This window comes from Galeopterus variegatus, unplaced genomic scaffold (genome assembly GCF_000696425.1).
Source record: "Galeopterus variegatus unplaced genomic scaffold, G_variegatus-3.0.2 Scaffold5948, whole genome shotgun sequence".
Classification (NCBI taxonomy): domain Eukaryota; kingdom Metazoa; phylum Chordata; class Mammalia; order Dermoptera; family Cynocephalidae; genus Galeopterus; species Galeopterus variegatus.
The window spans coordinates 14,471-21,648 of NW_007732059.1; positions in this window are offsets into that span (position 1 = coordinate 14,471).

Genomic DNA, 7,178 nt, shown 5'->3' on the forward strand with positions numbered 1-7,178 from the left:
ATGGTGAGGGCGCAACACCAAGGGTTGTGATTCCGTTGCCGGTCACGGTGTGGGCGCGACACCGAGGGTTGCGATCCCATTACTGGTCACGAAAAAAGACAAAAAGGAAAAAAAAAAAGACAGGAAATGAGAGATACAGAGGACAATTTCATAATGATACAAGTGTCAATTCTTCAAGAACACATAACAATCTCAAATGTGCATGCAGCAAATAAAAGAACTTCAAACTACATAAGGCAAAACTTGACAACCCAAGACAAAAATAGACACATCCACAATCATAGCAGGAGATTTTAACACTTCTGCCCCAGAATTGACAGAACAAGTCACACATACAAAATTACTAAGGATATAAATGTTTGGTCAACACTGTTAACCAACTTGACCTAATTGACATCTGTGGAACACTATAATTAATAACTGCATATGACACATTATTTTCAAGTGTTCAAAGAACATTAACCAAGATTAGTCATATCCTGGACCAAAAAAAATAACTGTTTCAGTGAATCTCAAAGCATTGAAATCTTATATAATATGCTGTTCAAATACAATAAAATTAAATTAAATATCAACCATAAAAGATATATCAACATTTGGAAATTGAGTAACAAACTTCTAAATAATCTATTGATCAAATAATAAATCACAAGGCAAATTAGGAAATATTATAAGTCGAATGATTATGAAAACCAACACAGTAAAATTTGTGGGATGCAGCTAGTTTTAAATGCTTATATGAGAAAAATAAGAGAAGTTTAAAATCAATTATCTAAGGTCTGTCTTAAGAAGCTAAAAACACCACTCCATAATGTATACATATTTCAAAACGTCATGTTGTACACCATAAATGTATACAATTTGTATTTGTCAAAAAGAAAAAATAATAATAAAAAGTAAATAATGTACTTATAAAATTATTACTTTAAGTCAATGTAGCAGAAATAGGAAATTATGTTCAAGGGAGAAGAGAATAAAGATGAGCTTTAAAAAAAGTAAGAAAAGAAGCTAAAAAAAAAGAAGAGTAATTTAAATTCAATGTGAGTAGAAAGAAGCAAAAATAGACATCGGAGCAGAAATCTATGAAACAGAACATAACAAATGATAGAGAAAAATCAAAGCAAATCATTGATTCTTTAAAAAAATCAATAAAATTTATAAAACCCTGGCATTATAGAATAGCAAAGAAGAGAAAGAAAATTACCAACATGGACATAAAGACTTCATAGACATTTCACCAGAGAAGACCTTCAGATGGCTAACACGCACACAGGAATGTGACTACATAATTAATCATTAGGCAAATGAACATTTAACCACAATAAGATACCACTATACACTCATGAGAATGGCTATAATAAAAAAGACGCAATATCACGTGTTGGATGTGGCAGATCTTGAACTCACATTTTGTTGATAGGGAATTGTGAAATGGTATAGCCGCTTTGGAAAAGAGTTAATTTCTTAAAAAATTAAGCATAAATTGACCTTATGACCCGGCAAGTCCACTCTTAGGAATCTATCCAAGAGAAATTAAATACAAGGAGAGGTCTTCAAAAAGTTCATGGAAGGATTCATATTATCTTTTAATTCAATTTTCCATGTACTTTTTGAAGTATCCTCACATAAGCCAACTCAAAGACGTGCATGAAAATCATAACAGCATTATTTTATAATAGCCCTAAACTGTAAATAGTCCAAACGTTCACCACCTGTGAGTAGATAAACAGCACATCCATACGAGGGAATGCAATTCAGCAATAAAGGAATGAAATCCTGGGGCCTGCTACGACATGGGTGGACCTCAGAATCATTACACTGAATGAGTGAGGCCAGACGAAAAGACTGCTGTATCAGACTGTTTCTGTTGCTTATAACAGAATACATGGAGCTGGGTACTTTGTAAGGAAACAAAATTTATTGCTTACAGTTTCTGAGGCTGGGAAGTCCAAAGTCCAGGGAACACATCTGGTGAGGGTCTTCCTGGTGGTGGCTTTAGAGCAATGCAGGGTCTCACATGGCAGAAAATGGTGGAGCAGAGAGAGAGAGAAAGAGACTCTCATGTGCTCTTCTTTTAAGCCCTCAGAACCACGCTTCTGACCACCATTTTTAATCCTTTCACTATGGCATCGTCCTACAATCCAATCACCTCCCCAAGGCCCCACTTTTCAGTTACCATAATAGGATTTCTCACCCTCTTAACACTAGGAATTAAGCTTGTAATATATGGACTTGGGGTGATACAATTCAATCAACCCACAGAAACCACAGGGTGTGATTCTGTTTATGTGAAATGTCCAAAAGAGGCAGATGCATGGAGAAGAAAGGAGACCGTGCCCGCCTAGGGACTGACGCGGTGGCCGCAGGAGCGCGGGGGCTGTTGGAGCCGCCCGAAGCTGCAGGGCAGTGATGGCTGCACTGTTCTGTAATTTATGAAACATCACTGAATTGAACCATTGCAATGGATGTGGCCAAGGGTCTTTTTTTGTCTTCCCTTCCACTTGTCATCTTTATGTCTTTATCGAGGTATAATTTACTTACTATAAAACTCACCCATTGTACCTCAAAAGGGATTTTTCAGAGATTATGGTCGGGAGATGAGTGAGTGGGCTCTGTGGGCAGGGAGAGGCACAGGCTGGCCTGGGTCTGGCTGGGACCCCAGGAGGGAGCAGGCCTTGGTCATCTGGAGCTTACATAGAGGATGAAGTGACCCTGGATCAGTTGGCTGTTCCCATGATAATTGTACGTAGCAAACCGCACCCAAATAGTAGCTTCAACACCAAGCATTCACCTGCCACGCAGGCATCTGCAGGCTGGTTGGGTTTGGCTCATCTCTGCTGGGCTTGGCCAGGCTCAGCTCCAGGCCATGAATGCAGTTCAGGTCTGTTCCATGGATCTCTCATTCATCTGGAACCAGCAGGCCACCATGTGCGTCCTATGCAACTGTGCCTGGACCTCCAGTACTCTCTCTACTGGCATCCCCTCCGCTGATGTCCCACTGGCCAGACAAGCCTGATGGCCAAGCCAAAGTCACGGGGTGCTGAGGTACACTCTGCCCACCACGAGGACATGGCAGGGGTGCAGATGGCCTTTTATTTCAAGATGAATTTACAATAATTTACCAATAATTTACAGATTTCTACAGAGGTTGAGGACAGCCAGATGCTTGAGGATGGAGAAATCAAAAGTGACAGTCAGGGCGCAGCCTTCCCTGGACAGGGAGCCGCAGTGAGAGGCCAGGGAGAGACCCCCGCAGCATCCTTCTTCCGGGACAGCTCCAGCACTGGAAAGCGGACAGCCCGTCATCTGTACTGGCCAAGACAGCCCTTGCCGCCCTCCCTGCCCTCCTTCACACGCCTTCCTCACCCCCCACGGGAGCCAGAGCAGGGGAGGGGGGTTAGCCACAGCACCCCGCCCCCTCCGGGCCTCCAGGCCTAAAGCAGAGCTGAGCTGGGTCGGGGGGCCACACTGGAAAGCGCATCTACTGTGAGAAAAGCCAGGTGTCTGATGTGGCCCAGCAATGGATTAAGGATGAATGTACAGCCGCCAACTACAGTCTACCCGCCGTTTAGGTAGACCTTTATCTGTCTTATAGTTGAATTCACGCATTCTTATAATCTGTGGCTGGTTGAATTTCTAGACCTCTTCTTTTTCTTTTACATGTATTAAAAATAGCATGTGCTGGGGCTTCAAATGTTTCAGTGACCAATGACCAGGTGCAAAGCCCAGCTCTGTCACTTCATGGCTGTGTGGCAAGTTCCTTAGCTTCTCTGAGCTTGGGCCTCCTCACCTGCAATTATTCAAGTGCCTGCACGAGGTAGGCACCCCCAAGTGGCAGAAAAGCCCGGTGTGAAAGTGTCCTGTCATTAGTCACCTAGCACAATACTTACCTTCCACTCTCTCGTGTCTGCTTTTAGAAATATTTCCTCCTTACAAAAACACTCTTACCCTCTGACCTGATTTAGCTTTGTCTAGACGTAGTCATGTTTAATCCAAGCAATTCGGTCTCTGTTAATAAACGGAGCAGGGCTGGCTGGTTGGTTAGAGTGCAGCCTGATTACCCCAAGGTCACGGATTTGGATCCCCATACCAGCCAGCCACCAGAAAAAAAAAGATAAAAAGAATGGAACGAAAATGCAGCAGGCGCCTCCTCTGTGCCAGGCTTTGTGCCCATGTCCCCAGGCACTTCCCACCTTGTTGCTATTATCCTCGTTTTTTGTTTTATTAATCACAGGCTGGGAAGTTTGGGTTCAAGGTGTCTGGTCAAGGCCACACGGCCATGAAGTGTCAGCCTCGGGCCCAGGGCTCAGCTCCTGGTGGTGCCTAAACGTGTGCTGGTAGAGGCGAGGCCGGGTCTCCCGGATGGCGAAGCCTGTCCCTCCCTGCGCTTCCTTCAAACATACCTGCATGCGACACCACCCAGGCTCCTCACCAGTGAGGAATCATGCCATCGTTGCTTGTACATTCACAAGCAAACACTGACTCAAACCCTCGGGTCCACGTCTCTTCCTTGGGCACGTGCTGAGTTCAGAGACCTCTATGCTTGGCGATTTGACCTTTTCCAGGGAGAACGTGACCCTGCAGTGGGTGGGTGAGGGCCGTCACCACCACACCTCCCTCGAGCATGGGCTGCTTGCTCTGCCAGGTGACCTCAAAGGGCCGGGTGCGTCTCCCCCAGTTGCTGTGACACAGCAGCACTGACCAGGCTGTCCCCACAGCCGTCATCTTCCGAGGAGCACTCACTGCCAATGTTAAAATGAAACCACAAAATCTGCTCCAGGGGCTCGTCAAGAGGACCACGTGAGGAGGAGAGGCTTGGGGAAAGGATCCTTCCTCTGCACCTACCCCAGCCCCACCCCTTCTCACCCCCACTCCATCCTTGCTTCTGAGGTGATTCTGTACAAATTCTCCTGAAATCTTTAGAAAAAAGGGCCAAGGCAATTTCCTGCATCTTCTAGGTTGCGGTGGTTGTCCTCAATCCTCTTTTAAAATAGGCTTATTATCTTCACAGCTATCTTATTCATTTTTGCAGTTATGAAACTAAGCGAGTTTTTCAGCACAATATCAGTCTTTTTTGGGTATTGGGCAAGTCCAGTTGGGGGACAGCCACCTGCCTCTGCTGGGAGAACACCCAGCGGAAGCTCACGTTGGGAGGCTTAAGTCTATCCAGCTGGGACACGTGCCATTGTAATCTTCCCTGGAGAGATGAGACCATCGTGCTTTGAAGGTCAACTTTGTGGGCCAGTCCCTGCAAGGACTGGTCATCCACGTGCCCCAGATGGACCCGGCCCAGGCCCCTCCCTCTGGCTGCGCATCTGACACCAGGTGGAAAGGTGTCCAGGCCGGGAGAGGAGAGGCTGGGTCAGTGTGGGTGGTGAGCTCAGAGCCTGCCCAGGACAGGGTCTCAGTGACATTGCCGAGTCTGCTCCCACCCGGCACAGAGGGCCTTGGGTGCCCCATGGATGTCGGGCCCAGTCTAGGGGCCAGTGGACGTCATGGTTATTGGGTGAGTTTTCATAATATTGTGAGCTTTGCTGGCTCTGGGGCTCCTGAAAGTCCCCCACGGAGAAATCACTTTTCTATTTTAAACTCGTGTTGTGGGGGCGGATCCCACCTTCTGCTCTGCTTAGATGTGCCTGGAAGGAGGCAGACTGCCTGCGACGCAGACTGGGGCAGGCAAGCCCAGAGCTCGGCGTGAATCCACGTCCCCCTTACTCCCTTATGCAGCCGGGCATCTGCAGCTCGCCTGCAACCTCCCTACTGCTCAGTTTCCTCCGTGTGAAATCGGGGTAGCAAGCCCTGCGTCCTCGCGTTACCCAGAGGGTTCCTCGACGTTTGCTGGGCTTCGGGCACAGCGCTGGGCGTCTTGCCAGCTTTATTCCCTCTATGCTCACAGACGTCGTGCAAAGTAACCCTCACTCCTGTTTTACAGATGAGTGAGGTTAAGTCCCTGCCCAAGCTGACAGCTGTGGTTTGTGGATGATGCTGTTTGAAGCCCAGAAATAACCGAAGAGGGCTGAACCCAGGCCAGGGCACGAGGCTGGAACGGGTGTGAGTACCACCGCCCGTGCACAGTGGCTGGGCAGCGAATGCTTGCTCCTACCTGCTGGCTAGACTGGGGCTTTTCTTTTGTTAGGTAACAGCCGATGCATATGAAAGGATACACGTAACATACAGATGTCCTGAGCTGTAATGATTAGACACCCCCACGGCCACCCGCCTAACCAGCGTCATCCTCTACCCCACACTATGCTCCCTCTACCTGTCCCCTGACTCCTCCCAGCCTGGATTGAGCCACCACCTGTCCTCTGACCATCCCTGTGGCTTGGGCTGCCACAACACAAACCACAGACCGTGGGGCTCCAACAACAGGAATTTATTTTCTCGCGGTTCTGGAGACCAGAAGCTGAGATGCAGGTGTGGGCAGGGTGGTTCCCTCGGAGGCCTGTCTCCTCAGCTTGGGGACGGCGTCTGTCTTCTCGCTGTATCCTGACATGGTCTTCCTGTGCGGTCTGTGTCCTAATCTCTTCTTCTCATAAGGACACCAGTCCTATTGGATTAGGGCCCACCCACATGACCTCATTTTACCTTAATTACTCTTCATGGCCCTATCTCCAAATACAGTCACATTCTGAGCTACTGGGGGTTGGGACTTCAAGAGACTGACTCAGAGTCTCCCGCGTCCACACCCCAGCCCAGCTCCCCTGAGCCCCTCCCCAGCTGGGCCTCAGGCGTGGCCGTGAAGACGTGAACAAACACGAACAGCTTCTAACACCCTGGCATGACCCCTGCCCCCAGAGCGCCTGCCTGAGGAGCCTCAGGCTTCCAGAACAATCTCCTGTTTGTGCCAGCAACACCTGAGGGAAGGTGGGAGCCTGACTTCCATGGAGCCAGCTAGCCAATCCAGACGGCTTCCCCGTGCACCAAACCCTTCCCCGACTCTGCTGAGCTCTGGCCCACCCCTCCCTACACCCTCACTGCCCGTCACACGCCTGGGCACCTCCGTGCAGATCTGAGCTCAGTGCACGCGGGGGCTCTTCTCTCTACTGCAGAAGCTACTACGATCAGACCGGTCCTGAGCGCTTTAGCTCGTTCTCTGGCTTTCTCTTTGACAGAACGAACTGGGGAGGACACGATCCAGCCCACAACAACCACCCCCTGCACCGCCCAACACCTTC